At 41.8% G+C, this 13,094-nt stretch overlaps 1 non-coding gene and 1 pseudogene across 1 annotated transcript; both read left to right on the top strand.

Annotated features, from left to right (window-relative positions):
* The first annotated feature begins 9,154 nt into the window (after positions 1 to 9,154).
* On the top strand, positions 9,155 to 10,845 carry LOC103073621 (antizyme inhibitor 1 pseudogene; annotated as a pseudogene).
* Positions 9,890 to 9,962, top strand: TRNAG-CCC (transfer RNA glycine (anticodon CCC)). Its single transcript has one exon. It is a non-coding gene; the product is annotated as a tRNA-Gly (tRNA).
* Positions 10,846 to 13,094: the final 2,249 nt, after the last annotated feature.

The following is a 13,094-nucleotide window of genomic DNA, read 5'->3' on the forward strand; positions in this document are numbered from 1 at the left end:
ATGGAGAAAAGAGAGTCTCTTCAATAACTGGTGCTGGGAAAACTGGACAGCTACATGTAAAAGAATGAGATTAGAACATTCTCTAACACCATATACAAAAAATAAACTCAAAATGGATTAAAGAGGGAATTCTCTGGAGGTCCAGTGGTCAGGACTCCACACTTCCACTGCAGGGGGCACGGGTTCAACCCCTGGTCGGGGAACTAAGATCCCTCATGCCACGCGGCACAGGCAATGGAAAAAAAAAATTAAAGAAAAAAATGGATTAAAAACCTAACTGTAAGACCAGATACTATAAAACTCCTAGAGCAAAACAAAGGCAGAACACTCTTTGACATAAATCATAGCAAAATTTTTTTGGATCTGTCTCCTAGAGTAATGGAAATAGAAGCAAAAATAAACAAATAGGACCTAATTAAACTTAAAAGCTTTTGCACAGCAAAGGAAACCATAATCAAAACAAAAAGAAAACCTGCAGACTGGGAGAAAATATTTGCAAATGATGTGACCAACAAGGTATTAATTTCCAAAATATACGAAGAGCTCATACAGCTCAATATCAAGAAAACAAACAACCCAATCAAAAAGTAGGCAGAAGACCTAAATAGACATTTCTCCAAAGAAGACATACAGATGGCCAACAGGCACATGAAAAGATGCTCAGCATTGGTAATCATCAGGGAAATGCAAATCAAAACCACAATGAGGTTATCACCTCACACCAGTCAGAATGACATCACTAAAAAGTCTACTGGGACTTCCTTGGTGGCTCAGTGGTTAAGAATTCGCCTGCCAATGCAGGGAACAAGGGTTCTAGCCCTGGTCCAGGAAGATCCCAAATGCCATGGAGCAACTAAGCCCGTGAGCCACAACTACTGAAACCCATGCACCTAGAGCCCATGCTCCGCAACAGGAGAAGCCACCGCAATTAGAAGCCCATGCACCGCAATGAAGAGCAGCCCCCGCTTGCTGCAACTAGAGAAAGACTGCATGATGCGACGAAGACCCAAAGCAGCAAAAAAAAAAAAAAAAAAGTCTACAAATAATAAATGCTGGAGAGGGTGTGGAGAAAAGAGAACCCTCCTTCAACGTTGGTGGGAATGTAAATTGCTGCAGCCACTCTAGAGAACAGTATGGAGGTTCCTTAAAAAATTAACAATAGAGCTACCATATGATCCAGGAATCCCATTACTGGGCATATATCCAGAGAAAACTCTAATTCAAAAAGATACAGGCACCTGCATGTTCATAGCAACACTATTTACAATAGCCAAGACATGGATGCAACCTAAATGTCCATCCACGGAAGAACAGACAAAGAAGATGTGGTATATGTACAGTGGAATATAACTCAGTCATAAAAAAGAATGAAATAATGCCATTTGCAGCAACATGGATGGACTTAGAGATTATCATACTAAGTGAAGTCAGACAGAGAAAGACAAATACTGTATGATATTACTTATATAGGGAATCTTCAAAAATAATACAAATGAACTTATTTACAAACAGAAATAGACTCACAGACATAGAAAACTAACTTATGATTACCAAAGCGGAAAGGGGTAGGGAGGGACAAATTAGGAATTTGATATTAACAGATACCCACTACTATATTACTACAAGGACCTACTGTACAGCACAGGGAACCATATTCAGTGTCTTGTAATAACCTATAATGGAAAGAGTCTGAAAAAGATTCTATAACTGAATTACGTTGCTGTACACCTGAAACTAACACAATATAGTAAATCAACTATACTTCAATAACAATTCAAATCGAAAGAAATCAAACTAATTTGATTATATACAGAAAGAAAATCTGGAAGAAATCTGCAGGAACGGATTTTTTAAATTGTGGTGAAAGTCACATGACATAAAATTCACTGTTTTGCAGTATACAGCTCAGTGGTGTCTGGTGCCTTCAAAATGTTCTGCAGCCACCACCTCTATCCAGTTCCAAAACATTTCATCACCCCAGCGACCGCCCCACACCCTTCAGCAGTCAGGTTCCATTCCTCCCTCCCCTGGCAGCAGGCAATCTGCTTTCGGTCTCCAGGGAGTTGATTTATCTATTCTAGGTATTTCATATAAATGGAGTCATGCAATATGTGTTTTTTTGTGTCTGGCTTCTTTCACTTAGCAGGAGGTTTTCGAGGTTCACCCATGCTGTAGCGTGTATCAGTACTTTCCTTCTTTTTATGGGTGAATACCACTCCACTACATGGATATGCCATATTTTGTTAATCCGTTCATCCACTGATGGACCTTTGGATTATTTCCACCTTTTGGCTATTGTGAGTGGTGCTGCTATGAACATTCAGGTACAAGTACCTGAGTACTTGTGTTCAGTTCTTCTGGGTATATACCTAGGAGTGGAACTGCTGGGCATGTGGTCATTCTGTGTTTGCTTTGTTGAGGAATTGCCGAACAGCAGCTACACCATCTTACATTTCTACAAGCGATGTATGACTGTTCCAATTTCTCTGCATATTCATCAACACTTATAATTTTCCATTAAAAAAAGCCATTTTAGTGGATGTGAAGAAATATTGGGAATGGAATTTGAGGACGACTGACCAAGGAGTGCAGAGCATAATTTCAGGAAGGTCTGAATTAGTCCGTAAGGGAGGTGTGGCTGGGTATAGTTCTGGTGGGTGCTGGAAAACCAGCTCTCAAAACAACAGCAAAGGCTTCCCTGGTGGCGCAGTGGTTGAGAGTCCGCCTGCCGATGCAGGGGAGGGAGATCCCACATGCCGTGGAGCGGCTGGGCCCGTGAGCCATGGCCGCTGAGCCTGCGCATCCGGAGCCTGTGCTCCGCAACGGGAGAGGCCACAGCAGTGAGAGGCCCGCGTACCGCAAAAAAAAAAAAAAAGTACCAAGCTGTTTACTAGTGTCTAAACTATTTTGCATTCTCCTTAGCAGTGTATGAGAGTTCCAAATGCTCTGCATCTTTGCCAAAACTTGCTATTATCAGGATTTTTTTGTTTTCTTATTTTAGCCATTCTGATAGGAGTGTAATGGTATCTTATCGTGGTTTGGATTTACATTTCCCTAATTACTAATAATGTTGAGCATCTTTTCATGTGTTTATTTTTCATTCATATACCTTCTTTTGAAAATTATGTGTTCAGATCTTTTGTCTATAATTTTATCTGGTTGTTTTTCTCTTTACTGATTTGTAGGAGTTATTTATATATTCTAAAAACAAATTTTATACCAGACACATATTTTGCAAATATTTCCTCCACAGCTAAGGCATGTAGCTCTGTTTTCTGGATAAAGCAATTAAAAAAAATAATAAAGCAATTTAAAAAAAAAAGAAATGAGGCATTGTTAGAGATAGGACATGGTCTAAACGAAAGTATCCCCCTGGGCAAGGAGAAAGGCGGGGATGCTGGCACGCCATGCAGACCAAGGTAAGGGCAGGGCAGGCGGGGCCCCTGCATAGGCAAATGCCTCCATCATCCCAGACGTCCTGATGGGCTGTTTGTCTTCCCGAAATCCTGCCCCCCGCCTCAACCTTGGAGAATGTGGAGGGCTTGCCCAGCATAACCCTCCTGCGCTGGCTGCAGGGCACACACCACGTTCAAGTCACTTTATTCAGGAAGGTAAAATTTAACATAATTTTGGAAGATTTCCACCAAAATGATTGAACAAAGGAGAAGGGCCAGCTCAAAAAGCCTCTTGTACAGAAAAGCTCTGTCCATCTGGTCAGGGAGGGTTACTCCCTTCGAGGGAACAGACTCACGGTTGCGCACGAGGTGAGTGAGGGAGGCCAGAAGGGACGGCTTCCTTTCCAATGAAGAAAAAACTCTAACACATCCTATCATGGCTTCCAACTTGACTTTTACTTACTTTTTACCCACACAACTAAATTCTCCACAAAACATGGTATACATTTTTAGGTAAAAGGTTAACAAAAGCCTTTCTCCTTCTTGGACACATTTGACCTTGGGTTAACTTTTTATATGTTTCCATGGAATCTGGATAAGGGTGGATGCCAGATGTAACATTAGGCAAAACTGCTTGGGTATCAGAGACCTCTCCTTAATAACCTGTCCTGGGACTGGAGGTCAGTGAGTGAATGCACACAGCGGGCGGCAAGCCTGACCCCTGGGCCCAGTGCCCTGCATAACTGCCCTTCCATGGGCTGCATCACAGGAGGTCTGGGCCCCTGGAGAGATGTGAATCTCCTTCCTCAAACCAGAGCTGACACCTCAAGTGGGGCAAAGTGAGGAGCGCCCAGAGCCTGAGGGAACTGCTTTGCAGACGCTGCTGAGGAGCCCTGTGCCCTCCGGAAGTCTGAGTGTCTGGACAGAAGACACTCTGACATGGGCTGCAGATTTTACTGGAACTTTAGGTATTGGCTCTGGGTTTGTTTTTGTTCCATTATTGTTTTAGGTTGGAACCATGCCCTTGACCTGACACAGACCTAGCAAAGGTCGTGGCCTCTAGATGCAGCCCTCCTTGCTGTCCCTGAGCCCAGGGCATTTCACGTACATTTCAGGATCAGTTGAGTCATGGGGGGGTGGGATCACGATGTGTTGTTCCTCCTAGGTGGCAGTTTCCAAGGGGCGGGGTATGAAGTCTTTTCATCTTTGGACCTGGCCTCTAGTTGGCTGCTTGGTACACAGCAGGTGCTTAGTGAAGTGTGTGAAGGGATCTCTGTGAGGTGTGGACGTTAGGAAAGTTTCCATAAGTGACTCAGAACAGGAGCAGGAACCTGCACCCCAGGGAGTGTTTTCCTTTGCCGAGAAATTAGCTATGAGCAAGGGGCATAAACACATAGGAGTCAACAGGAAGACTGTACCCGAAATTTGTATAATAAAATTTTAACATTAAAATGAACTTTTAAACAGAATTTTCATAAAATTCTTCTTGTAGATCTCCTAATTCTATACAAAATACATTATAAGTCCCTAATGCCTCCTTAGATATTCTAAAGATGGTTAAAAGGTCTTGTGGAATGAACTGGATTCCTCCTTCACATAATTCTAGAGTTCTGATTCTATAGCGAGGCTGCAGTGGATGGCAGCGGTGATGTGAAGCAGAAGCAGAGGCCCCTCACAGAGGCGGGAGGCCTGTGTTCACTCTGGGCTCTGGCCCTTAGACGCCGGTCACTCAGACAGACCCACACCTCTCTGGACTACAGTCAGCTCTGCTTTAAAATAAATAAACTAATTAACTAACTAATTAATTATTTAATTAAAGGTGTCAGACTTATAATTTGCACTTTTAATTTTGATATTTGTTCTCTCCTTTAACACGAAGATTAACAAAGTAAGATCAAATGTGATGTCTAAGTGATATTGCAGTTTGGGGTACGTATGCTTTAAGAAGCCATGTAGAACTTTAGACTCATATACTGCATTTGGGGAAGGTTGTGTTACTTCCATTTTTTTAAAATATCAGGTAGAGAGTAATGAACTGTCTTTACTCTGAAGGCTGTTCAGGAAGGTAACAGAGTGAGCAGACTGCTCAAATCTCACCTCCAGTGGTTTCTCTTTTTTAAAATCAATCTAACAATTAACATCTAATCTCACATAATGCTGGCAAGATAAAAATAGTTATCATTATAGCAGTTGGAATAAGTCTTAAATAAATAAAAACTTAATAAAGAGTTAGAGGGCCTTCCCTGGTGGCGCAGTGGTTGAGAATCCGCCTGCCAATGCAGGGGACACGGGTTTGAGCCCTGGTCTGGGAAGATCCCACACGCCGGGGAGCAACTAAGCCCGTGCACCACAACTACTGAGCCTGTACTCTAGAGCCCGTGAGCCACAACTACTGAGCCCACGTGCCACAACTACTGAAGCCTGCGTGCCTAGAGCCCGTGCTCCACAACAAGAGAAGCCAACGCAATGAGAAGCCTGCGCACCGCAATGAAGAGTAGACCCCGCTCACCGCAACTAGAGAAAGCCCGGGCACAGCAATGAAGACCCAACGCAGCCAAAAATAAATAAATAAATCTGTGACTCTGTTTAAAAAAAAGAGAGATAAGCAAGATAAATTAAAATACTACAAAAAATACTGAAGTACTAATAGCCTTTTAATACTGTGCTTGAGGTGTACAAAACATTTTGCCAACTATGTCGAGTCTTAAGGATCAGGAGTAGGTTACTTAGTGAGTTCAACAGTGTTTCCCTTCTCTGTGGAATTGTTCAGGGATGGATCATCAGTTTTCACTTCTAGAATTAAAACAAACAAAACACGTTTACTACTCAGCGATTTATTAAAATGAGTTAACAATAAATGTTGGAATTAATAAGCTTCTTGAACATGGTCATATCTGCCATATGCTAGTCTTTCAGGTGTCCTTAAATTAGCTCTGGTTATTAGTAAGCCAAGGACAAGTGGGAAAAGAGGAAGGTAGATTAAAAGATAGTGAAAACAAATCATTGTAATTCTATTTATTAGGCATGAGAGGAGAACTGATTGATAGGTACACAGTTTCAAATGGCATTTTTCTATTCTGGAGATTACGGTAAGCATAGTCATGAAAAGTGTTACTGTGGGTCAGAATGAGCTCTGAGCACCATCTTGTCACCAGCGAAGGAACTGCGGAGGCTCTAGTTTAGAGGGAACCAAGGCTTCTATGTGAGGCCAGACTATTTTTGCTTCATATTTTTCTTATAGAGGAATCGTAATCCTATCTATTATGATATAGGAATAACTTCTGATGCAAGAATGTCTTTCCAGTTCTATAGAGATTTCAAAAGTCAGTGTATTTGTAGTAATTCTGAATCTGACTGTACTACTGGATGCTGGAAAATATTTTCAATATAAAAGGACTTTACTATCCTGCCTATTTTGTTTTAGCTACCAATGTCTGAGACAGTAAGAAAGACTGATATAACAGCAGTTCTGGGTAATCGTTTGTCTAAAGAGGCTGCATCACACCACAACATTTAGCTTTCTAAAGCTGTTATAAATAATTCACTTGATATCATACAATATGATATCTAACATACATCATGTTCTTATAAATTAATATTTATCAGAACTGCCTGCAAGGACCTACTGTACAGCACAGGGAACTATATTCAATATCTTGTAATAACCTATAATTGAAAAGAATCTGAAAAATAACATATATGTATAACAGAATCACTTTGCTGTACACCAGAAACTAACACAGCATTATAAATCAACAATACTTTAATTAAAAAAAATAGAACTGCCTGCCTCTTAATTAATTAATTTATTAAGCTGGGATGGGTCTCAGTTGCGGCACGTGGGATCTTCATTGCTGTGTGTGGGGTCTTTATTTATGGCATGTGGAATCTTTTAGTTGTGGCATGCGGGCTCTTAGTTGCGGCATGCACGTGGGATCTAGTTCCCTGACCAGGGATCGAACCCCGTCCCTCTGCATTGAGACTGCAGAGTCTTAACCACTGGACCAACAGAGAAGTCCCCTGCCTTTCTATTTTATTTATTTTAAGTGTATTTTTTTAAAGTCTTTATTGAATTTGTTACAGTATTGCTTCTGTATTATGTTTTGTTTTTTTGGTGGGGAGGCATGTGGGATCGTAGTTCCCCAACCAGTGATCAAACCCACACCCCCTGCACTGGAAGGCAGAGTCTTAACCACTGGACCACCAGGGAAGTCCCCTGCCTGATTTTTTAAATTGAAATATAGTCGATCTACAACATTATATTCACTTCAGGTGTATGACATAGTGATTCAATATTATTATACATTATACTCCATTTAAAGTTATTATAAAATAATGATTATATTCCCTGTGCTGTATGATATATCTCTGTTGCTTATTTATTTATTTTTTTAATTATTATTTTTTTTGCGGTACGCGGGCCTCTCACTGTTGTGGCCTCTCCTGTCGCGGAGCACAGGCTCTGGACGCGCAGGCTCAGCGGCCATGGCTCACGGGCCCAGCTGCTCCGCGGCATGTGGGATCCTCCTGGACCAAGGCACAAACCCGTGTCCCCTGCATTGGCAGGCGGACCCTCAAACACTGTGCCACCAGGGAAGCCCCTTAATTATTTTATACACAGTAGTTTGCTCCTCTGAATCCCCTACCCTTATCCTGCCCCTCCCCCCTGCCCTTTTCACATTGGTAACCACTAGTTGATTCTCTATATCTGTGAGTCTATTTCTGTTTTGTTATCTTCATTCGTTTGTTTTATTTTTTACATTCCACATATAAGTGGAAACATACAGTATTTGCCTTTCTCTGTCTGAATTATTTCACTGAGTATAATGCCCTCCAGGCCCATCCATGTTGTTGTAATTGGCAGAATTTTATTATTTTTTATGGCCCAGTAGTATTCCATTGTATACATGCACCACATCTTTATCTATTTGTCTGTTGATGGACACTTTGGTTGCTTCCATGTCTTGGCTATTGTAAATAGTGCTGCTATGAACACTGGGGTGCAGGTACGTTTTCCAGTTAACGTTTATATTTTCTTCTGATAAAGATCAAGCAGTGAAATCCATTGCTGGATCACATGTCAACTCTATTTTTAGTTTTTTAAGGAACCTCCATACTGTTCTCCATAGTGGCCGTAACAATTTACATTCCCACCAACAGTGTAGGAGGGTTCCCTTTTCTCCTCACCCTCTCCAGCATTTGTTATTTGTAGACTTTTCGATGATGGCCATTCTGACTGGTGTGAGTGATACCTTGTTGTGGTTTTGATTTGCAAAAACTGCTTGACTTTTGATGAGGAGTGCATTTCTCTATGTCCAGAGGCTTTCGTATGGGCCAGATTCCAAACTAAAATTTGGGTTTATAAAGGAGACAATTTTCTACTGGAGAGCACAGCTGGTGTGGTGCATGTGTGACCCACACTCTCTCTCCACAGGCCTGGGCGCCCTCCAGCCACCTTGGGTGTTTCAGCTCAAGGCAACCACATCCCTCTTTAAAAATTCCACCAAACAAAGAGAAGATGCTTTGGGCTATTATCTCAACGTGAGCTTTCTGACCACGCACACAACCACCTGCAGGCCAAGGAGAAGTGCTGTGCAGAGAGCATTCGGACATCAACGGCGAGCCACGTTGGGAACCCAGCTGAGAGTGGGGTCATCTCCTAGCTTGTCTGTTGGGTTGCATATTCTAAGGACCCAGACAGAAGGCTTAGTGGCCTGTCTCTCGTTTTGCCTGGGTTATGACTCTAAGCTTTCTGCAACATGGCTGAGATGTGCAATGCAAACTGCTCAGCTGGCCTGTCGGATGAAGGAACACACCTTGCAAATGTTATTGATGACTATGTTTATGAACATACCCTGACAGGAGAAAATGCACCTTTTTGTGGGAGATCTTGGAAAGACTGTGAAGAAACGCAGTCGGTGGCAGAACAAAGTGGCTCAGATAAAGCCATCCTACGTGGTAAAGTGCCACTCCACTCCAGCTGTACTTGAGATCTTGGCAGCTCTTGGATCTGGACTTGCTTTGTTCCAGTAAAACTGACATGGCTGCAGTGCAAGAATTGGGTGTATCTCCAGAAAACATAATTTACACAAGTACTTGCAAGCAAGCATCTCAAATAAAGTATGCAGCAAAAGTTGGAGTGAATATCATGACATGTGATGATGAAGTCCAGTTGAAGAAAACTGCACACCATCACCCAAATGCCAAGACTGTATTTCATTAGGTTCACTTGGTTCATCTGTCCTGGATCTGGGGGTGCTGGCAACATCCACACACCTCTACACTCTGCAGGCTCCACGTGTGCTGCTGCTGATGTAGAGCAGCTGGGCCATCTTCCTCCCCTTCCCTTAGGGCCTTACTACCTATGGCAGCAGAAGGTAATACTGGAGGTGAACACTGTAATGTGAAGTGTGACACTACCCTGAAGAGCAGTAGGCATGTTTTTGGAATGTGCTAAGGAACTTGATGTCTAAATCACTGGGGTTTAGGGGACTTCCCTGGTGGCCCAGTGGCTAAGACTCTGTGCTCCCAATGCAGGGGGCCCAGGTTCAATCCCTGGCCAGGGAACTAGATCCCACATGCCACAACTAAGAGTTTGCATGCTGCAACAGAAGATCCCGCAGGCCGCAACTAAGACCCCGCACAGCCAAATAAAAATAATAAATAAATAAAAATAAATGAGATAATATATGATTTAAAAAATGGGGTTAAGTTTCATGTTTCAAGGGTCTGCAAAGAATCTCAAGTATATGCCCATACTCTATCAGATGCCCAGCGTGTGTGACATGGCTGGAGAACTTGGCTCCACAATGAACATGTTAGACATTGGTGGGGACGTCACAGGAACAAACTTCAGCTGGAAGAGGTTGATCATGTTGCCAGCCCTTTGCTTGATGCCCACTTTCCTGAAGGATCTGGCGTTAGGATAACTTCAGGACCTGGAAGATACTGTGTGTCTTTTGCATTTACATTTGCTGTTAACATCATTGCAAGGAAAGCTGTTGAAAATGATACATTTTTCTCTGGAATAGAAAAACCAGAAGTGATGAACCAGCCTTCATGTATTATATGAATGATGTTGTTTATGGTTATGTTGCAAGTAAACTGTCTAAGGACTTAAATACCATCCCATTCACAAGAAATACAAGGAAGATATTTACAAGCAGCCCTTGCAGTCCATCCCGTGATGAGGTTGATCAAATGGTGGCAAACTCTCTTCTTGTATGTGGGAGATTGGCTTTTCTCTGATAACATGGGAGAAAATTCTTTCCATGAACCATCTGCTTTTAATGATTTTTCACAGGCCAGCCATTTATTACATGATGTTATTCAGTGATTGGCATGAGATGCAGGATGCTGGAATCACATCAGACACAACGATGAAAGATTCTTCTTTGTGCCTTCATTCGCTCGGCCGAGGCTACAAGACAGCTTCTCCACTGAAGTTTAAACAGGTGTTAACACTTCTTTAGATCTGAAGTCGCAGGGGAAGCTTGTCTGGTCTACGTTCCAGTGAGGAAAAAGTGTGAACAATCTTATTCTGTTAATTCTCTTGGAAACAAAAACTATTAGTAATAGGTATTTGGAACCAGATGAAATCAGCTTTCATCTATAATTCACTGGGGGTAATTGGGAGATTTAGGTAATGTATCCAGATTTAAACTTACCAGTTTGCCCTACCCCTTAAGCATTTAAAATAAAATATGCAACAAAATGGATGACTGAGTGGCAACGGAAGCCCATTGACTAGGTTCCCCATTAAACCATTTACATACAAGTAGTACACAGTTTTATATTAAGGGTTCATGTTAAAAAGTCTGTAAAGTTAATGTCTTTCACTCACATATATCAAATGTCAGTGGAAGAACAGTGTGACTTCAGTAGATACGTTTAGTGTATGTAGAATGTGTAAATTTAAGCTTTGAACTGTAGTTTAATAAATGTAAAACTGCATCATAGTATTTGTTGTATTTGACCTAATGTAACCTTTGTATGACTGCAATAAAATTTTGCATAGAGTAAAAAAAAATTACACTTCAGGTTTTCTGAGATTATGAATGTTTTTGTAGTCATTTTGAATCTGACCACACCAGAGTGAATATTGAGAAATCTATTTCTATTGCTAAAGTAGTCTTTTGTCCCTCACTAGTTTGCTGCCCATTTTCTGAAATAATAATAAGACTACTTATTTTCATAGTATTTCTGGACAATCCTTTGTCTATAATATCGTTGACAAACCAAAATATTTACTATAGAACCTCTAATACATTAAGCACTTGATATGAAATACTTACCAGAGCTGCCTGCCTTTTGATCAGGAGTTGGTGTGATGTCCAGTGACTTACAGGGATCGTAATTCTTTACGTCCACCAGTCTCCTTTCTTTGATAGATTCCCATATAAAATCTGGGTTTGCAATATAAATATGGTTCTTTTGGATAGACTTCAGTTGATACTGGCTCAGAACATTAGCATTGTCTAAGATTACATGTGTACACTAAGAAAAAATCAATTCATTATGCATTAGTTAAAAACAAAATTTAAATAAATTATTTGTACCTGTTTCTCACCCCATTTGTAATAACTTTTTTTCAGATTTCTAAAACTCTTATGAATGACAATTTCTAGTTATGTAAAAGTTTTAAAAGATCAACAGAGTATGGTTATGGATACACCATAATTGATTTACCATCTAACCACCTCTCCGTAAGAAGTAAAAATTGAAGTCCAAAGTCGTTAGACCCAGACCTGCAAATGCAGGGCCTGCCCCTGTAGGGTGCTCTCCCCTCTGTGGGTCATTGGCGGGGCTGGCCCAGCCTGCCCCATCCTGGACCATAGCCCTGGGGTTTGCCTACAGGGAGCCTGATTTGCTCTGTGAAGCACATTCAACTCCAGCTGGGTGCTGGGTGCTTCTCTGGTATTTAATAGTTTGCCTATGAATATCAGAAACAGAATGTCCCAGTTTACCTACATTTTAGGCAGAATTGTATATTCTTCCCTTACACAGCTTTGCTCACTTACCTGACTCACCATTTCTGTGGATGGATGAATAATTCATGCCTGTTCTCAGTTCATTTTCTGGGTAGAGAATGACAACATGGTCTCTCATTTTTAGAAACTCTCACATACTGTGAGTGCAATCTTTTTGGACATTATTTTCCAACGTACATAAACATCTGAAATGTGCACACCAGCTACTATAACAAAGGAAGCAGGTCCATACGTGACGGTGAAGAATGATCTCTCAGATAAATCGTGAAGTGGAAAAGCAAGTGCAGACCCTTCGTCTGCTGTGCTGCACCTGTGGCTGAAACACAGCTGTGTGCTTATGTGTGTTGTCTGCACAGAGAGCAGCTCCAGAACTGGTCCGGGCAGATCCTGGTCCGGGCAGATCCCACGTGCCGTGGAGCAACTAAGCCAGTGCACCACGACTACTGAGCCTGCGCTCTAGAGCCCGTGAGCCACAACTACTGAGCCCGTGTGCCACAACTACTGAAGCCCATGCGCCTAGAACCTGTGCTCCACAACAAGAGAAGCCACCGCAATGAGAAACCTGCACACCGCAACGAAGAGTAGCCTCTGCTCACCACAACTAGAGAAAGCCCGCGCAGAGCAATGAAGACCCAACGCGGCCAAAATAAAATAAATAAATAAATGTGTGTGTGTGTGTGTGTGTGTGTGTGTGTGTGTGTGTGTGTGT

The sequence above is a fragment of the Lipotes vexillifer genome, unplaced genomic scaffold, assembly GCF_000442215.2.
Source record: "Lipotes vexillifer unplaced genomic scaffold, Lipotes_vexillifer_v1.1 scaffold2116, whole genome shotgun sequence".
Taxonomy (NCBI): domain Eukaryota; kingdom Metazoa; phylum Chordata; class Mammalia; order Artiodactyla; family Lipotidae; genus Lipotes; species Lipotes vexillifer.